The sequence below is a fragment of the Oculina patagonica genome, chromosome 2 (assembly GCF_052425735.1).
Source record: "Oculina patagonica isolate OP01 chromosome 2, crgOcupat, whole genome shotgun sequence".
NCBI lineage: Eukaryota > Metazoa > Cnidaria > Anthozoa > Scleractinia > Oculinidae > Oculina > Oculina patagonica.
The window spans coordinates 6,791,675-6,812,212 of NC_135759.1; the positions used below are offsets into that span (position 1 = coordinate 6,791,675).

Consider the following 20,538-nt stretch of genomic DNA (forward strand, 5'->3'; position numbering starts at 1 on the left):
ATTAACAATTATTCATTGAAATAAAGGTTAATATTACACCGCTATTCATCAAGATTTTGAGGAATAATTGTTTTAGTTTATACACGCGAAGTGATATCAACAACAATTTTAGAAGTCGATCATGCGTGGAAAGCGCACTGACTAAGCATGTGTGAAACAATTTACAGAACCTTCAAAGATGTGGCAAATTAACATTGTAGTTAACTTTCAATAAAATCCTCTTCACAATCTAGCAAAATGGTCCTTTGATAATCAGAATCAAAAACCTGCTTACAAAACATTTGGACTGTTAAATGAAAGCTTTTGAAGTTTACTTGATATGAAAATTGAAAGAGCAGCACCTGCAGAACTGTGGTAAAACAACGACGTTTCTTTTGGATGTTTGGGGAGGTTCTTGGTTGAATAACACTTGATGCTGCTGGCGATTAATCGCCGATACTGGCGAAGAGCGACTTGTCGGAAAGCAACATGTTTTTCGTTGTTCGAGTTGTGCCACAAATTGCGAATAATGTAATCTTCTCTTACTTTGAAGATCATCAGGCCAAATTTCATAGTCTTTTATGTATTTTCTGGCACAGCAACTTCTTGTATTCTTACTTTTTGTGATTCAGAAACACCGAAAAAACTCAAGTTCACGCCAGTGATTCTGTTTGGATAAGGCATTACGTAGGGGGTAGTTAAATGGTGAAAGGGTGTTCTTACATGCTGTATGCCAAAGACAATGAAACAAACAATTTAGCATAATTTTAATCTGATTTATTCATTCATCTTGAACTTACTTTATAGCTTTACCATTAATTTAATTTCCTATTTTCACTTCTTCCCTCTACGACTACTAAAGACTAAAACATTCAGATGTTACTCTCAGCATATATCGGTAATCGCTCTCGTAGAAGTATTATAGTGGTATAGTGGAATTAATAATTTAATTAATTTCTACTTTTTATTTTCATTTTTATCGCTTAATAGGCTCTTCTGTATTTTCCGTTCCTCTCGTCACCGTTTTAAGCTTCACGAGTTAAGGTAAAAGGAGGTTTCGACAATGGAGATGTAGAATTGGAATTTGGAGTTTGGTAGCTCATGCATCCGGCGTCATCTGGCCCCGTTGGGTAGCTGCCAGTCCAGTACAGATAATGAACCCATACATTCATCTTGGTATAAATGGACCTCTATGGAGTAAATGATAATTGAGATAAAAGAAAAATGATGACACAACTGTATTTTTTGCTTTAATCTACTTTAAACGTCACATTAAAACAAATATCAAATAAATCAAATTATGTAAGGGTGATTTTCCGCGAGTGGAAGGAGATAAGTAGATAAATGTTCCACCCACAAATCACTAGGACTCCGCTATTATCTAACCTGTCCGCTCTTCACACTATAGTTTCAGTTTTTATGTTTTTTCCCATATGATTTTAGATTTTAATTAAGGTGATTCCACTGAAATAGAAGGAGTATTAAAAAATATCTGAAACTTGGTCCAGGTTGCAATTTCATTAAAAAAATGAAATAAAAAATGGGGGTCACCGCGCTAGTTTTTGTGTAAAATAGATGGGAACTATAGCAAATATACGGCCCGCGAAATATATATTAGGAACCCTAGTAATCCAAATGGGGATCGCTATTGTTTCCAGAAAAAAAAAATGCATTAAAATATTAGTCTAGTTCAACAAAATAGACTTAAGATTTAGCTTCGTGAGCACGTTAACGTGGTTTTTTAGGCATTACAATTAAAATATCTCAAAGAAGAATTTTAAACTTGTTTTAAATCGCAATATATTGTAGAAATGGGGGTCATCGTGCTCGTTTAAGACAAAATGACCATTTATTTCCTTACCGAGCTTAGCCTGAAGGGATATCGTAGTGTTTTGTGTGCGCGCGCTAAATGACGCGAAAACATATGCGCAGAAAGGATGCGCAATGCAATACCGTGGAATCACCTTAAAGCAGCGTAAGTCAGCAGGTTCGAGTTTCACATGTACATGTGCGAGAGCTGGGGAGATTACAATTTATATCGGCCACAAAAGCGTCAACCAATTCATCGTTATTGTACCGTCAAAAATTACCAGACTTTTAAGGCACTAGTTTGTCCTTTTTCTTTAAAACGACATCACTTTTTAGAGTGAATTGGTTAGAATTCATGTATAAGACAACTGATTTTAACGAAAAAACACTAGCAGACCCAATTTTAATTCACACAGTTGGGATTCAGTTCGAATTTAACCCTATTTAGACTGCGAGAGGGGGGGGGGGGGGGGGGGGGTTAAAAGTGCTCGCACTGACATTGAAGGCTTATTACTTTTTCAAAATTCAACCAAACGGTGCCACAGTTTTTGAACTTGCCAAGAACTTGACGTCACAATGGCAATGGCACATGACAAGCATATTATCCCAAATGTGTAATTTTCGTGTTCGTATTAATGACCAATAATTTTAATGCAATTATTTTCACTAATTTTGCTCATTCTGCAATAATAAGAGGGGTGTTGGAAAAATTTTGAAATCCAAAATGGCAGATTCAAGATATGGGGGCTGTTTTGACATTTTGATGTAATTGTCACGTAATGTGACGTCATCAACCCATGTGCTGTATACCAAAAGATATATTTTCGGACATACTATATATCCTCTAATTAGTTCTCTCATTGTTTAAATATTATGGAAGATACAGAGGTGGCAGGTGGGGTGGGGGGGGGGGGGGGGGGGGGGGGGCGGTGGGAATCCCCTCGGTCTGACAATATCAAGAAAAGCCTGGTCTGAATATGGTTAACGAATTGAATACAAACCGTGTAATGTTAAAAAATATCTTGAAAGTATATACTAGATGACAATTGGACTAGGACAAGCAATCCAAAAACTCACATTAAAGTCTTTGCAATTTTTATACGTTATCGACGAATGACCTGGTTCACAGGATACTTGGTCATCGATGGGCATGGTTAGCTGATATGTTCCAAATGGACTTGTACATTCCTCTGCGCCAAGAAGTGGGTCTTCGCACCGCGAGCCAGTACTGAGGAAGTGGCAGCACATCGCCTGGAAACGAGAGTCATCTCTCTCCATACAGAAGGACGATTGCTCTAAAATTGTAATTGATTCATTTTTTAACTACAAGTTGAGTCATTTTTCTGATGTGTAAAATATTTTTTCGGTTAGAGAAAATCTCGAAATAAAAGCTTTCTTAAGTAGAAAAACATTAAATAAAAATAAAGCAAAAATGATCATGAATAATTAAGGACAAGTGGACTTATAACGATAAGCTTGAAAAAGTTAATTTTTTTCAAGTTGGGGGGTGTGGGACGTATTTTTTTTAATTAATAATTTTTGGGAAATGGTTTTGGTTTAAAACCTTTTTGGAATGAGTTAATTTTTCCTTTTTCCTTTCTTTTGTACATAGTAATGGGTTATGGTGTTAATTTAAAACAAAATCAAAGTTTTCGTCTTTCTATATTTCTGGCCGTTGTTGTAAGTGTCTTTCTTACTCTGTGAAAGCAAAGGAAACTTTTAGTGAAAAGTCCGACTATGTAAGTGTGTTTGCTGAAAAAATGCTTTTGCTACTTTATCTGAAAAAAAAGTAAAAAAAAAAAAAAAAGAAATGGATTGCAAGTAAGTCGCTACTTACTGTTGCCCTTCTTTTTTTCAGCGTTACATTTGGCGGTATTTGTTATCGCGAAACGGTTGAATTGAAAAGTTCGCATTGACGCCAATGTCGGAGCGAATTTCCTGATGTCTCCACTTGCATTTCTGAATTGCGAATTACCAATGCGCCGCAACATCAGAGAAACTTTTGCTGGCAAAGTCTTGTTGTCATTTTCATTTCCATCTCCAAAGAGCTCAACATACATCTACAATGCAAGACATTGGTGTCATTTGATAATTTCAGGCTTTTTCCCCTTATCAATCTTAAAACCCCTACGATCGTACAAGGGAATAGGGGAAGGAGGGGGGGGGGGTGGTGGATGGAACCCCTACCGGAGTAGTTCTACTGAGACGCAGCGAAATTATTTTGCACTGAGTAGAAAGCCAATAGAGAATACTACTAGATTTATTTTTAAAGGCTGTGACGACATATGACGTCACGCGGGAGGTTTGGATCCGCCTTCTTAGATATCACCATTTTTAAAAAGTCAGGAAATAAAGGATTGATGCAAAATCAAGCCGGGATGGTTATGGAATGCAAAGCTAATTGCATATTGTATAATTTTGTTTAAGAAAACTGGAAAAATAAAGAAAAATGTAAAACATGACGAACGTTTCAACATTGTAGAGTAAATTTTCTGTTCAACAATTCGAAAAAAACCTTACGGGGGATGGAATCCACATCCCAACCCTACCCTTCCACCCCCTCCCCCCACATACAAACACATTTATACGTCCGAAGGTTAAACGAAAGTTCGAAGTGTAAGCTATTACAAATGTGCGACTTTTAAACCATTTTAAGAACTTTAATTCTTACTTTTAAAAGACGAACATTGAAGCATGTGGGGCAGCTATCGTTGATTTTCAACATGAAGGTCGTATTTCCATCAGTATGCAACTGGTCAAACAACTGAAGAAAAAAAAAGTAAAAAGGAAAATGAGAAAAAATAAAATAAAATACAATTCTTATAATTGATAGCTATATTTTTTTGCTGCAGGTGTCTTGTCGTCATGTAATCATAGAAACAGGACGTGTGAGCTCATCAAAACTACTTTGCCAAGAAGGGGTACAAAATGTTGTCTACAGAAGCTCTGAAGCCACTCAGGTAAATGATAAATAAATGCAGTTAATTACCAACTTTGCTGACGATGCTATATGCTGAGTCGGGTAACATCAGACAATATTCCTCAAGACTGTGCAGGATAATTGTCAACTTTGCAGGTTACAGTCAGTTTTCTGTATAGTTTTGATTCTCGAGTCTCTTTATTCTTAAATCTCTCTATCAAAGTTCTTTCTCCGATTCTGATAAGTTTTAAGTGATCACGTGACGCTAAAGTGTTCATCCGCGGAGGGCGCAATCAGCCCATAGTGCCCGTCCGAGAGAACTTTCTCTGATTGATAGTGCCCGCTCGTAGCAACGTGCGCCACGGCGCCGAAGCGGTGCACCGACACGAGCGTCCGGCGAACCGCCGGCCCGGCGAACCGCATGGCCGCGCGGGGAGCGGGGCGCCCGCCGAAGCGCCCCGCCAACGATCGATCGTGTGCGCCACGGATCCAGCGCGCGCGCGAGCCGAGACCACTCGTGCGCCCCCCCCAGCCACGACGAGGCGACCACAGGCCGTGCCCGGGACACGACGACCCGGCGCCGCCGTGAGGGAGCAGCGGCACCGAGCCAGAACACGGCGTCCTGGAACGGCCGAGAGGGTCCCCAGGGGCTCGTCTGACTCTCGCCGATCGCCCGAAGACTCCGCCGCCCCCCAACTGCCCCGGGCCCCGAGGAGAGCGATCACGACGGGAGAGGGAGACCCGGAGACGGCGAGAGCAGACGCGAGAGGTGCCGAACGGCAGAAGAGAGAACGGCACGGACACGAGCGTGACGGGAGGTGAGACACCCATCTACAGTCGCCACGCAAGAGCGCACGCGCCCCGCATGCTGTGATGACAGGAACCAACCACTGTCAGGAGCGATGCGAGTCACATAGGCCTCGAGGCGTCATGACACCTCGGAGCCGAAAGCGTGGGGGGAGTGAGGCAGGAACATCGATCAGACTGAGTGACGAGTCAGTAGCACATGATACGGCATACTGCTCGCCACTACTAAGCTTGCTGGTTGACGGAACCATCGATCCACTGAGAGGAGAGAACTGATGTCACAAATATAGGCCTCGAGAACGATCAGAAGAATCACACTTCGAAGGAAAGCACGATGAATGCGTGATGTGAGACAGTGCTGGAGGCAGAGCAGCGCTGGATCAGACAAGTGACTGTCAGTGCACGAAGCACCTGATCAACCCGAGTGAGATCGATCAGTGCATGCGATGAATCTGATGAGGTCGTCTCGAGACACCGGCTCATGCAGCCCTCATCAAATCGAGTGACTGTCTGGCTGCATGAGTGTCATGTGGATGACCTGAGTCCGAGACAAGTCACTGAGGACCCCCACCCTGGTCTGTGCTGCTAGAGTCACAGAAAAATGTACATGTCATGAACCCTCTGTGTGGACGGCCACAGAGGCGGGAGAGTATGCCAAGACACTCAGCAGCTGTGAGCCACATGACAAAGAGTGGGGCGATCCAGAACGGGAGGCAGGAGTGGCCCATGCAGCACAGAAAAGGCAGTAGGGGAGGGGGTGGGTAAGGCCACACCTAGAGGGGGTAAGGGTGCATGATGCGAGAAAAGACTCGCAGTATCGTGATACTCTCTGATACTAATGGATCCTCGCCCAGCCGAAGCGAGGTGAAATGACATGATGACAAATATCTGTGGCAACTCAGGACTGAGTTGCGAGTGCAGAGCCACGACACAACCTCGATGTTGGGTGTCGTCATGATGCATCAGAGACAGTAACGACAGAGAGCGCTGCCCCGCGTGTCGCTCCTTTCACCGAGCCACCATCAAGTACTGCACTGATGATCGACATGCTGATCTCGTATGCGACGCGTGTCCTCACCAGCCCCAGCTCACAGCGAGTCTCCGTAGCCAGTTGGAGAGCGCCCCGACGGGCGACCATGGCGATCCGCGCGGCGCCCGCCACCCAAGACGCACTCGACGACCGAGAGCGCGCCATCAAAGGGGACGCAGCAGAGGGCCGACCACGACGCACGTCGCCGCGCCGGCCCCCGACCGGACGGAGGGGAGGAGACACTGACCGAACAGAGCAGAGACACGGACGGAGGCAGACAGCGCAGCGACCGCAGCACAAGTGACTCGGCCAGGGCGCAGCACGAGCGACCAGACCCACCAGCCCAGCCGAGGGAGAGGGAGGCCCCCGCGAGACCAGGTCGCGGTGCATCGCCCGGACCCGAGATTGACCGCCCCCCCCCGGACACGGGCAGCGACGAGAGAGACCAGCGGGGGACCCCGAGCGGGACAGGGCGGGGGGGGGGGGGGGGGGAGAGTCACCCGTGGAAGACGGTCGCTCCGTCCCGGAGGCCCCGCTCGCAGCATCTCCGTTGCGTGGGCCCCTCGGCGAGCCTCACTCAGTTGGAGAGGGTGGCAGCGAACCCTCAGCAAACCTCGCCATCCAAAGTCCCAAGTTCAGTGGACGGCCCCTCCCCCCCCTCTACATGTAATGCTGAGTTCTCAGATGTTTTTTGTTGGACATGTACGGAGGGGGGGGGGGATGTGCTCTAACAGGTATGCTCAACAGCTCCCCTCACTCTGCATCAGTTTCAACTCGCTCCTTGAAGTAGTGAGTACTTTAGTGTCAGAGTACAGGATCAGCTGACTCGAGTATAGGAGACCAAAGACCCGAACGCACCAGAGAATGGAGCCCCGAAAGAACTGAAAGCATCCGAGGAGGGCGGCCTAGGCAAGCCCTGTCGTCTACTAACACCTCCAGCAGCAGGAGCGAGAGGGAGGGGGGGAGGGGGGTAGAGCATACACTCCACGCTCAGAAGTCAGGACAGCTCAAGGTCGCCACTCACGCACCATGTCGTTAGGGAGAGGAGACTCCATAGGTACAGAAGGAGTGGAAAGATAGATGGGGGAGTGACACAGACTCATTATATATAGAGAGTCACCAGGTCACAACATCAAAGGCAGTCACCAGACGAGAGAATAGAATGCTTATTCATGTCACGGACATAGTCAAGGATTGACCCGTCCAGCTGAGTTTACGAGTGGTGGAGTGTCATTAAGTGTTTTGTTCATGTTGTTCCTCAGACCCCAGATTGTCTCGCTGTAGTGCTCCACAACTCTGAAGTAGGTGATACAACGATGATCCTGGAGGGTTGGGGGAATGGTTGGGAGACATGAACCAGAACCGAGAGAATGCTTCACTCGGCAACTTCTATCCTTGCTATATACCACTCAAGAAAAGGGACCTGCCTGAGGTTCGGGGAACAGGTAACCCATGACAACGCTAGAGAGGACTGGAACTACAAGTGATAGTGAGGAGTAGTATTGTTTCTCATTGTAACTCTCGATAGGAGACTCAGATAAAAAAAGACACCGCTATATAAGAGAGGATATTAGATAAGGAAGACAACAAATAGAAGTCGATAGGTGGAAAGGCACGAAGAGAAAATACAGAACCAGATGTGAAACATGAACTAATCTTACTAATGCAGTCAAACCTCACAAATTGATAGGAGAAAAAGAAGAAACAACGAGTTTGATGTTTGGGAGGTGTTAATAACACTTGATGCTCTGGATCGATGTGGAGTGAAAAGGAAATCACTAAATCATCAGCAAATATATTATGTATTTCTGACAGAACTTATAGAAAAAAAAACTATCACGCAGTATTTTGATAAGGAAGTAGGGGTAGTATGTAAAGGGTCTCTACATGCTGAGAAGAACAAAAATCTACACATCAACTTAGCTTACCAATATTCTTTCATTCCTCTACGACTACTAAGACTAAAACATCAGATTTACTCTCAGATATATCGGTTATCGCCGAAAGTAAAGTGAAAATAATATTCTTTTTTTTTCGCTTAATAGCTCTTTTTTCTCCTCTGTCACCGTTAAGCTAGAGAAGGAAAAGGAGGAAGGAAGAAAGATGGAGTTTGTAGCTATGATCCGGCGTATCTGGCCCGTTGGTAGCTGCAGTAGTAAGATAAGAACATACATATCTTGTATAAATGGACTCTAGGAGTAAAGATAAGAGATAAAAAAAAGATGAAATGAAATAAACGTAAAAAACAAAAATAAGTGATGGAGTGAAGAATAAAATAATGTCCACCCACAATCACTGGACTCGCTTTCTACTGTCCGCTCTCACACATAGTTTCAGTTTTATTATATTTAATTAAAAGGTGATTATAAAAGAAGGAGTATAAAATAATGTAGTGAATAAAAAAATGAAATAAAAAATGGGGTCACGGTATTTTTGTTAAAAAAGGGAGAAAATACGGCGGAAAAAATAGGAACCATATCAAAGGGAATTAGAAAAAAAATGATAAAATATTATAAAAAATAAGATTTAGCGTGAGAGTAAGTGTTTTTAGAAAATAAAACTAAGAGATTTATTTAACGAAAATAGAAAGGGTAGGTGAAAAATGACTTTTTTTACGAGTAGGAGGGAATGAGTGGTGCGCGGAAAAGCGAGAAAGGATGCGAAACGGTCAAGCAGGATAGAGGTGAGTTGAGGGGAATTCGGACAAGCGAACAATTATCGTTCCGAACAGATTAAGACTAGTTTGTTTTTTTAAAGAATTAAGTGAAAAAAGAACTAGCGGACCCATTTAAAAGTTGGGAACGAAAACATTAGAGAGAGGGGGGGGGGGGGAGGGACACAAGGTGCAAGAAAATGAAGAAAAGAGGGAGAAAAAGATTGCACAAAAAGGACGAGAAAAGGGGGAATATAAGAAGTGAGAAATGTGAAAAAAGAAAGGAAATAATATAAAGTTTTATTAAAAAGGAAGATAGGAGGTGGAGGGGGGGGGGGGGGGGACCAAAGAAAGGAAGTAAAAAAAGTTAAAAAAATAGAGATGAAAAAAGTTAGAGAGAAGATGTACGAGGGGAGAAAGGAAACTCTGAAGAAGTGGGTTTCGCACGCGAGAGTGAGGAGGCGAGAGACCAAAGAAGGAATAAATATAAAATAAAAAAGAAAAAAAAAAAAAAAAAAAATATCAAAAATTAAGAAAGTGGATTATAACGATAAGCTTGAAAAAGTTAACTTTTTAAGAGTGTGTGTGTGACGTACTTCTTTACAGTAATAAATATGGACACTGGTATCGTTCAAAGTATGGAATGACGTAAATTTTCCTTTTTTTTTTGTAATAGTAATGGGTTATTTTTTAAAACAAAATCAAAGTTTTCGTTTTTATTTGGCGTTTTTAAGTGTTTTCTACTCTGGAAAGAAAGGAATGAAAAGTCCGACTATGTAATGGTTTGTGAAAAAATGTTTTGCTACTTTATCTGAAAAAAAGTAAAAAAAAAAAAAAAAGAAATGATTGCAAGTAATCGCTACTACTTTGCCCTTCTTTTTTCAGCGTTAATTGGGGTATTGTTATGGAAATGAATTGAAAGTCGATTGACGCCAATGTCGGAGCGAATTTTGATGTCTCCACTTGATTTCTGAATTGCGAATTACCAATGCGCCGCAACATCAGAGAAATTTTGCTGGCAAAGTCTTGTTGTCATTTTCATTTCCATCTCCAAAGAGCTCAACATACATCTACAATGCAAGACATTGTGTTTTGATAATTTCAGGCTTTTTCCCCTTATCAATCTTAAAACCCCTACGATCGTACAAGGGAATAGGGGAAGGGGGGGGGGGTGGTGGATGGAACCCCTACCGGAGTAGTTCTACTGAGACGCAGCGAAATTATTTTGATTGAGTAGAAAGCCAATAGAGAATACTACTAGATTTTTTTAAGTGTGACGAATATGACGTCACGCGATCCGCCTTAATTCACCATTTTTAAAAAGTCAGGAAATAAAGGATTGATGCAAAATCAAGCCGGGAGGTTATGGAATGAAAGTAATTGATATTGTATAATTTTTTAAGAAAACTGGAAAAATAAAGAAAAATGTAAAACATGACGAACGTTTCAACATTGTAATAATTTTCTTCCGAAATAGGGATGGAATCCACATCCCAACCCTACCCTTCCACCCCCTCCCCCAATAAAAAATTATACGTCCGAAGGGTAAAGAAAGTTCGAAGTGTAAGTATTAAGGTTAAACATTTAAATTTAATTTTATTTTAAAAGAGAAATGAAAGGGGCAGTACGTTATTTTAAAAATATAGTATGAACTGGTCAAAAATGAAGAAAAAAAAGTAAAAAGGAAAATGAGAAAAAATAAAATAAAATAAATTTTATAATTATAGTATATTTTTTGATGTTTTCGTAGTATATAGAGGGTGAGCTTATCAAAACTATTTGCCAAGAAGGGGTACAAAATTTGTCTACAGAAGCTGAAGCCACTCAGGTAAATGATAAATAAATGAGTTAATTACCAATTTGTGACGATGTATATGTAGTGGTACAAGACAATTTCCTCAAGACTGTGCAGGATAATTGTCAACTTTGCAGGTTACAGTCAGTTTTCTTATAGTTTTGATTCTCGAGTCTCTTTATTCTTAAATCTCTCTATCAAAGTTCTTTCTCCGATTCTGATAAGTTTTAAGTGATCACGTGACGCTAAAGTGTTCATCCGCGGAGGGCGGAATCAGCCCATAGTGCCCGTCCGAGAGAACTTCCTCTGATTGATAGTGCCCACTCGTTAAATGTTAACAAGCGGGTCTATAGACAGAAGAAACCCACTGAATTCACTGCATGAAGTGGTTTTCTGCATTTAGTGGTTTTTCGTTCGTTACATTTTGGCTTTAAAAAAATCACGATGCTCGTTTTTTGATTTGGCGCGCAAATAAGTTTAGAGATAAACAATAAAAACCATAGCCTGCGAGCAGGCCTCATCGGGGGCAACGCGAAAATATTGAACTCCCGAGCGCCGAAGGGGACCGCGAGTGCCAAAGGCGGAGTGCGGGGCAGCGAGCCCCAGAGGGAGAGCCGCACGCAAGCCATCATCCGGCCCCCGAAATGACACTGTGACCCGCTACGCTTCCGTGCATCGAGAGGCCAGACGATCGAACGCCGGCGCAAAGGAAAAAGAGTGAAATGCCGCAAGGAGGAAAAGTGGAACGAGGCGACCGAGCGGCGATGGGAGCGCGGAAGAGAAGAAGACCAGCCAGCCGGGTGCGAACCCCCACAGACGACAGTAGACACCTGCGAACGGGAGGCCCGCGCGCGTCCGACTGCGCGGACCCAGCCGGAAAACTGGACTGAGCGACCCGGCCGCAGCAACACGACCCATCGATGCCCCCTCACCGAGTCAGGAAGTGGGCGATAGTCGCCGCCCTCCGCCAGCCACGCAGGAAGTGCCGCGCCCCCGCCACCGGACCGGGGAGACGAAGGCCGCGGCCGGACGCCGGCGAGGATGGGAGGCGCCCGAGGTGACTGAGTGTGGCGGACGACGGCCAGGCGTGCGGCAGGCTGGTCGCGGGCCGCCGCGCGCGGCCGCTGGGGCGCGCCGGACGCGGGACGCGCCCGGCGCCGAAGGGCTCACGGCCCCGAAGAGAGCGCTCGAGGCTATAAAAACCATTGATCGTTTATGTCTCCGAACCATGAGTCTGATAGTTACCTCGTTCAAATTCGATGTTCTTAAAACATATTAGCCCTCGTAAACCGCTTTCGCGGGGCAACTAAAAGCCGATAGGTCCTCGACAGAAGGAATCTATTGTTTAAATAGAAAGACACACTCATAGGCACACACTGACTCGGTACTGTCGCTTTGCAGCACGCATGCATCTGTGCAGCACAATTTAAATGCATGCATGCACCTCACTCAAGGTATGCCTACTAACATACGTGTACTTACCGCCGCGTTTTTGATATTATCAAAAGACCACTTGTGGATGTCAGTGGAATATCGAAACTTGGTAAAGCACCTTCGAGCTTTAGTTTGGAGAGCCTCTACGTCTTCAAGAGCCTTGGTCAGCTGAAGCACTCCCTGCAAGCTCTTAGTCTCCTCTGCGGTTTCTCTTGTAGTTCTCTCAAATATAAGCAATTTGTCTGCAACATCCCACAGCGTGCGAAACTCAAAGGCTTTGTAAAACTGGTAGAGATGCTTGGCAAAACTAGTTTCCATTTCTCCATAAGAAGTCAGAAGATTATCAAGGAACATTTGCTGTATGCTGTCAGCGATGGGAGATTCTAAAAAAAAGGTTAAATGTGTTACGATAGTGAACAATTTGTGTATTGTTACTTATTAGGTCGGCTCAATCTGTATCTTAATATAGAGTGAAACCTCGATTTAACAAAGTGCCAAGGGTTCATTATCGAAAACCCCGATATAACGAATTTGCGGAAAAACAAGCAAAAGTTTCGTTATATCGAGGTAAAATTAATTAATGACGTTAATCAGTTTTTAACGCTGTTAGTTGCACCACGTACCCAGATACCTGATCGATTTCTGAAAATAACATTTATAATGCATAATATATGCACATAGATTTGGCCGTATGTATTTGAACTTGTTCCCTTGTTACACGATTAAAGGATTTTTATCCTTGCTGGTCTGTTTCGCAGTATGATGGCTGTTCAAGAGTTAAAGTAGAGGGCCACTTCATAGATTTATTATTTTTTTTTTTTCCACGGGGGGGGGCGGCGAAAAAAAGGGGGAAATTCATGTTTTGTCGCGTTTTGACATTTTTTTGTCAGTATCGAGGTACATTTAACGTTTGGGCTTCTAGATTGTGTTCGTTATAACGAGGAGTTCGTTACATCAAGGTTCGTTATATCGAGGTCCTATTCCATACATTTTACTGTAACTTTAGACGGGCTTCAGACAATATCGTTCGTTCAACCGAGGACTTCGTTATATAGAGGTTCGTTAAATCGAGGTTCCACTGCATCTGTGCACGATGAGTGACAAATTATCATTATGAGAGTATATATACTGACTTATATAGGCTATATGACATTCTTATTTTCAACCTGGGTATGATGACGTTTGGTAGGGTTAATAAGAAATACTTACCACTCGCGATTGTTTTCCTCAGGTTTCCTATGGCATTGGATGTTTCTTCTAGGTTAGCGATATCGAAGTTAAATCCTCCAATGTCGTTGTCTAAGTCTATGACCTTTGCAATAAGATCAATCCTTGCTGCGCCAGCAATGAAAAAACTCTCAATCTGTTCCTGGAACTTTGCCTTGTTTTGTGGTAATGATCTAACCTCCAGCATGCAAACCAGGTCCGCTGCAAGTCCTTCCTTGTTCATTTCCAAGTTAGCCTTTTGAATAGGTGTAGAACGTTATGTTTTTCTTACTGTGACATTAATAAACTGACAATAGATCGAAGGCAGGATTATATGTGATCAAGTAACGCAACCTTTTAGTGACACGGGATTTCTGTTTTTAATCCAATAGAGCCCATGTCTCCAAAGATCAAAGATATCATCCCTTTCTATCCACGACAAGTTTGGTTTAATAATCTCTGTTTTGGCTATTTTGTCTATAACCCCACATTGTTATGTCAGCATAGCTGCAAGCGTCTTTGGGCTCCATGGCCGTCCAATGGATTTGGGGAAAAATTTTCATCTTTGGATTGAGAATTGTTGTGTTTTTTGAGACAAATTGCAACGATACAATCAGTGGATGCAAAATTTGTTGTTCGGAAAGTAAGGGCTTCTGCTTTGGCATTAATTCCTTAATGTTTATCAATATTAAAAGTAAACATGGTGACAACATCCCGATTTTTTTTAATTGAAACTTAAAAGATAGGAATATTTTGCACAACATCAAATGGCGTAAGATAAAAGAGGCCCGATGATATTCAAATGTAGACAAAAGATGTAATTTGTGTTTATGAGAAAAATATTTTATCATATGTAAACTCTCAGATGAAATGACAACACTAAAACAATAGAAGCGAACTGATATCTACTTTGAGTATAATTTCAGAGGTGATTATAAGAATTGGGGGAATGATGATTGGTCGAGAAACTCGGCTTATGAGGCTATACTCACCCCGCGTGAGGTGAATATAGCATTTAAGGCTTAGTTACTAAGCCATGCCACCTTTGACATCCAGACAAGTAAACATGACCGCATTTGTTGAATGAAATTTTAGTTCATTTAAAAGAAACCACTTCATGTCATGGATATTTAAAACATTGGGGATTTTGCAAGTTGTCTACCAAGGCTTTTGGACCGAAAATAGTTTCAAGAGATTGTTCTCAATGCATGACACTTGATCGTAAACACGAAGGTTTTGGTGATCGCACGCGGCCATCCAAACTCAGTCCTGATCATTGAGCAAACAATTATTCAGTTCTCTTCTGACCGGAGCTTCCGTATCCATTTCGAGAAGATTCGCAAATTTCTTAGAAGTCACCAAAAGTTAAACAAAGGTACCGGATATCTATCTTTCTGGTAGTGTTTGTTTTGTTCGGTTTTATTGCTAAACTCTTAAGTGTAAATTCAGATTTCAATGGATGGATTAAACTGGTTCACATTGTATGCAAGCGAACAATTGTGTTTGTTGTTTTCTTGTTTTCTATCGTTTATATTTTGCAGTTCTTGAAAATCGTCTCTGAAAATTATACTAAAACAATTATTCGCCTCAGTCTCCGTGACTATTGTTGAATAATCCCCTCGACTTCTAGCGGGGATTATTCAACAATAATCACTTCGCCTTCGTTGGATACTTGTTAAGTAGTCACGTTAGGAAATTCCTGTTAAAGACCGTACTCGCATAACCAATCATAACACTACTTGTTACACCGTTAGGTATTTTTCTGTATTTTCAAATTTTGTATGTATTCTGTTGTATCTGTTATTTTTTGGTAGTTGCCTGGTGGGTGTTTCGCATGATGCATGAAACATCTGAGAAGCAATAAATGTTTTCGACCAAAAAATGCAACTCTACAAATCTTTTATAAGGAGGCTAAGTAAATTGCATGATTTCGGATTTCATATTACCTTCATCACTTCCGGTACAGATCCTACGTCCATTTTGTCAAAATCCAGCTCACTTGAATCTTGTAGAGCGGCGTACTCCTTACCAAACATCAACCATTTCTTGACTTTGTCCAGGTTCTCCTGAAGAGTACCAGTGTTACACTTTGTGGCAAAATGTCCAGCAACTCCTATAGCGGCACTGAGAGCGGATAAGGGGTCCTTCCCCTTAATGCCAATAAAGAATCCAGTAACTCCTTGCATTAAAACAAAGAGATCTCCTCGGTTGAACTGCGATGCTTTGTATACATTAGGCAGCTGACTGCAGACTTTATCTAGAGAACTCTTCATGCTTCCTTCTAATGCTTTAATACTGTTAAATATAACGATAAAAAGCAATATTAAATATCAAACGAGTTTAGAAATATGAAGTGCACACTAATCTAGCATAGTTGGTTCGAAGGGGTTGCTTAACCGTCTTGGCATCCCTTTGGTTCCCTAAATTAGTCGATTATGAGTTACGTACAGCGTAAACGAAAGGAAAATCTCACAACTAGCTGACCCAGCCAGAAGCAAGACTACGTTTTGCCAATGCATTGACCCTCGCCCCAGGAAGATACACTATCAGGCGGTTTTGTTGTAGGATAATGGGTGATGCAAAGAAATGACCAAAATACTGAACGAGAGGGCGAAGTGAGAAATGTATAAAAAGATCTTGTCTTGCAGTGTCACACCAAGAATTCGATTCTCAAGACAGCCGTCCCCAGTCAGCCCATCGTTCAGTGTTTACGAGGGCCGAGAGGGTACGTCACTTCGTAGGTCCCGACCAGAGTTCCCCGACTCTTAACGATTTCTTTTCTTATTTTGCGCCAGTCCACGTGAAAAGCAACGTTTTGGATTTTTGGAGCAGCTTGAAGTTGTACTTTTTGATTTTTTTTGTGGCAATTTTTAAGCCTTTTACGGCCCTTGAATAATCAAGTTTCATTTCCATCTTATCATTCTACCACCGCTCGCTGGTATGGACATTTAAATTTCCTCAGAAACCCATAAGGGTTGAAACGTGTAACTCCCTATGATTCGCATTGTACAAAGCGTTTGCACATTCGTTTATTCTAAGTACCATATTTGGAAAAATAAAATTACTGTATTTGGATTAAATTCACAGCGCGCGCCAGCTCGCGCTCGATGGCGTAATCTTGTTTTTGAACAAGCTTGGTTGAATAGAGTTAAATTGAGTTAAATGTTCCTGTTTCATCTTCATGAAGTAGTCTGGAGAACTTCGCTTAGATACACTTAATGAATTTCTTTAGTCTCTGTAAGAAATTTACGGCGTTTAGGTCGAAATTAGAGCAACTTACTGCAAAACCAAAAATGATTTTGCGTGTGTCATTACGTGTATAAAGCATTCGCGTACAAATTCTTCGTGTTTCCAAATACGGTACTTAGCAAAATGAATATTCAAACGCTGTGCGCGCACGTTACACGTTTCAACCCTTATGGGTTTCTGATTTCCTCAAGTAACCTGTTGAAGGCACAAGTGTAATAACTGGTCACAAATGTAATAAAGTCACAAGTGCAATAAGGTTTGGTCACAAATGTAATAATGTGAACGGCACCTGTCGCTGAAATTAAGTTGTCAGTAACTATCACTTTGCATCTACACAACATTTATATTGGAGACCTTGTCTAAATGGACATATTAATCATTGGTTCGGTTGAACCACGTCAGATAAAGCACTGCTCTCAACCAGTAACATATTCAAATGGAATTGCATTCAACCATTAAGTACTTAGGCAATAAAATCTCCTAGATGGCACCAAGCCTAGATATATTGGAGTATGGTCGATTTGCCATAGCTGGGATTTATTCAAGAAATGACCAGACAGCATCGACTGGCTTTCATTTAACCATTTCTAGATTTTAGTTCGAGTATATCGTAAATACATCAATAGACGAAATGAATAACACTATACTGGCCAAGATTTTCTATCACGATATAAAGTTAGTATAGTCGCATTGTAACTTATGCTGTTGAAGTTGGGTTTCATACTAAAATGACTGTCACTTGGTAAATAGACTTCTTAAAATTCCTTGAGATCTTAAAAGGTGATGAAGTATTTTTAATGACAAATGTTCGTCTTATGAAACCACAAGCAAACCAACCTTAGTGTTCGTAGGTTATAACAATTGTGAACATATCAAAATATATGAGGCTTATGAATAAAGCACTAAAAATTACATATCTAAACGCATCTATGTGTGAATATCTCAATAAAGTAAAATGAAATGTTAATTGATTCATATGTGGTGTTTTTTGGCCTTCCTGGAACATTTGAAGCATCTTTTGTAAAAACGACCTTATAAATAACTAATTTGTCCATTTAGACAAGCTCTCCAATATAAGTGCTGTGTAGATGTAAAGCGACGGCGACTGGAAACATAAGTTTTAATGATATTTGCGTTCACATTTTTTTTTTTTGTTTTTGTGGCTGTGTGCGGAAATATTTATAAGCCATTCACTGTGCGTAGTAATGCCAAACCAAAGCAAATGCAATTTACTTTCGACACTCATGTGAAAACCCTTTATTAAATTTGTGACCAAATGTTATTACACTTGTGACTTTATTACATTTGTGACCAGTTATTACAGTTGTGCCTTGAACATAAACAATTTAACATTCGAACTACCAGCGAATTTATACAGAGAGAGAGAGAGAGGGGGGGAGGGGGGTGTTGAACTCTAATGTTTTGTTCTATTAAAGCGCAGATAAAAGTATTTTGCATTGTATAGAAAGCGGTAGCCGTTAGCTTACTCTTTAGCTTATTTGTAATAGCGTAGTTATTTTAGTCTGTTTTTTTGTAATTCATTTTAGTCTTTTTTTTTTTTTTTTTTTGTGTCCCCATAGTAGAGAGTGTTTCACTCCGGCAGAATTCCTGACACATAATAAAGTTGTTGATTGATTGATTTGATTGATTGATTAATTGACTCTAGAAGGTGAGATAAGTTTTCTTGATTGTGAAGTCAGATGACGCCTATGACGTCGACATAAAGGATCCATTTACTTCGATTTTTCACCGTTTTCGTAGTTAGTCAGAATGAAACGGGAATTGATTTAGCTTCGTGTACGGCTTCATGGACACTTAAATTGGTACGATGCTAATAGCATTCTAAAATCTGGAGAAATAACGTTATATAGTTTTATGCTGAAAACCACGATCTTTGGCCAAATTGCTTTTGATTTGGAAACATAGAAAAGACTTAACCCTATTCAGACCGGGTTTTGGACCCCGACGGGGGGGGGGCGAGCCCCCAACTCAGAAATTGAGCACGAAAGGATGAGCGTGACCCTTGGGCGTGGGAGGTGACGCCCCGGACATTACTCATGATGTCAACAGGCCACTGGATCCGCCACTGACAGCGACCACCAAATAGACAAAAGAGGACCCGAGAATGCCAAGTGAAACAGAAACACGCAATCTGGGAACTGCCGCAAATGCCGTGCATGGTGATGAGTCCGACACACACCACCCACCAATTGTGCAGAGGAACAGAAAGTGGCAGCGGCAAAAGAAAAGCAAAGCAGGCGGGCCCAAAAGCCCCCCGGTCTGAATAGGGTTAATTGACACAGCAAAATTCCCGATGGGAATAAATGAAAGGTGATGAAAGTTTTAGAGTAATTTAGTCCTTTTCCAAAACTGAAAAAAATACATAAGAGTTTCATTGCTATTTTTAATATTTGTTAAGCACTTACCGCTGTATAACGGTTTTTCTCCTTTTTTGCAACAGATCTGGCTTCCACGAGTCTCTTCTTCTCGCTGTCTATTGCAGTTTTTGCTGGCACTGGAAGCGCTTTGATCACTTTTATTATCCAATCCTTTTGCTTACCTGATGCCTGTATATCATTATAAGCATCCTCGTATGCCTTAGCGTGGTCTTTAATTTTTACCACTTGTTCCTTGAACGTTTCCCATTTCATCAAAGGGGCGAACAATTTCTTCATTCAAAATCTGTCAAATCCGTCTTTTTTTAAAAAGGCTAGCCTTCGTGTTGTAACTAAGAGTGAACACAAATAGGATAAAGAAGGGGTAAGGAGGCTTTTTGAAGTACCCTGACATTTTACTACATACGCTATTTTCAGCTAGCCATGTTTTTGTCATTTATTAATTCATTTAATGTTGATTGAATGATTGCCTGGTTTATTATGTTTAGGTATATTGCTCCTTCTTAATTAACCACGCCTTTTTTTCTTAATATTTGTGCTGCTTTGGTGGCGCTTCGTTTGAGTTTGTGTCACGTTTTTTACTGAACATCAAACTTGTTTTCTGATGTTTATCCCTCTGTAGATTTAAATCGCCGTATCATATTGGTGTGTGGTCAACTTTAGTGGCCCAGATATCAAATCAAAAACTTCCAACTTTTAACAAAATAATGAGTATTTTGAGCAAAGGGGGCAGGTCATGTTATTTTCAACCCTCTATTAGGGGTGGGTCAGTCAGTTTTGAGCCAGAGGAAAGGAGTGGGTCACAATTATTCAAGCCACCACTTTTCCAATTGCTCCAGCCTAGTCCCTTACACTACTTGTGTTGCATGGCGCATCCTTACCGCGCACACAATTAAAATATCCGTGCACTTTTTAGAAAAATACAATGCGGGACATTAATGATGGGACAAAATAGTTCCACGCCTTTTTATTCTGGACCAAATGAATGCTAGCCCTTCCCCCCAACAATGTCGACAATTGACCATCTCACGCACCAAGATCAGGGCATATATGTTTCTCAACATTGCTAGGGGAGGGGGGCCTTTGGAAAGGAAAAATTAGACCAAGATTATCTCTTGCACTATTTAATTCTCCTTTGCACAAGTGTCCCAAGTCTTTTTGACCTCCATTGTAGACATATATATTAGCTTTTGCAGCATGGCGAGATTATTTTTTGGAAGCGTTTTGGCTCCATTACATTTTTCCCATAAGACTAAAATT

At 41.6% G+C, this 20,538-nt stretch overlaps 1 pseudogene across 1 annotated transcript in view; it reads right to left on the bottom strand.

The window, feature by feature from the left end:
- Positions 1 to 814: 814 nt before the first annotated feature.
- The window catches only part of LOC144641745 (uncharacterized), a 29,747-nt pseudogene continuing 10,023 nt past the window's right edge, over positions 815 to 20,538 (bottom strand). The window contains exons 8-16 of the transcript XR_013568614.1: positions 19,312 to 19,610; positions 16,404 to 16,408; positions 15,580 to 15,928; positions 13,637 to 13,889; positions 12,476 to 12,810; positions 4,460 to 4,552; positions 3,626 to 3,848; positions 2,866 to 3,083; positions 815 to 1,169 (exon numbers count right to left, since the gene is read on the bottom strand). The product of XR_013568614.1 is annotated as an uncharacterized LOC144641745 (transcript). The remainder of the gene's footprint in view (positions 1,170 to 2,865; positions 3,084 to 3,625; positions 3,849 to 4,459; positions 4,553 to 12,475; positions 12,811 to 13,636; positions 13,890 to 15,579; positions 15,929 to 16,403; positions 16,409 to 19,311; positions 19,611 to 20,538) is intronic.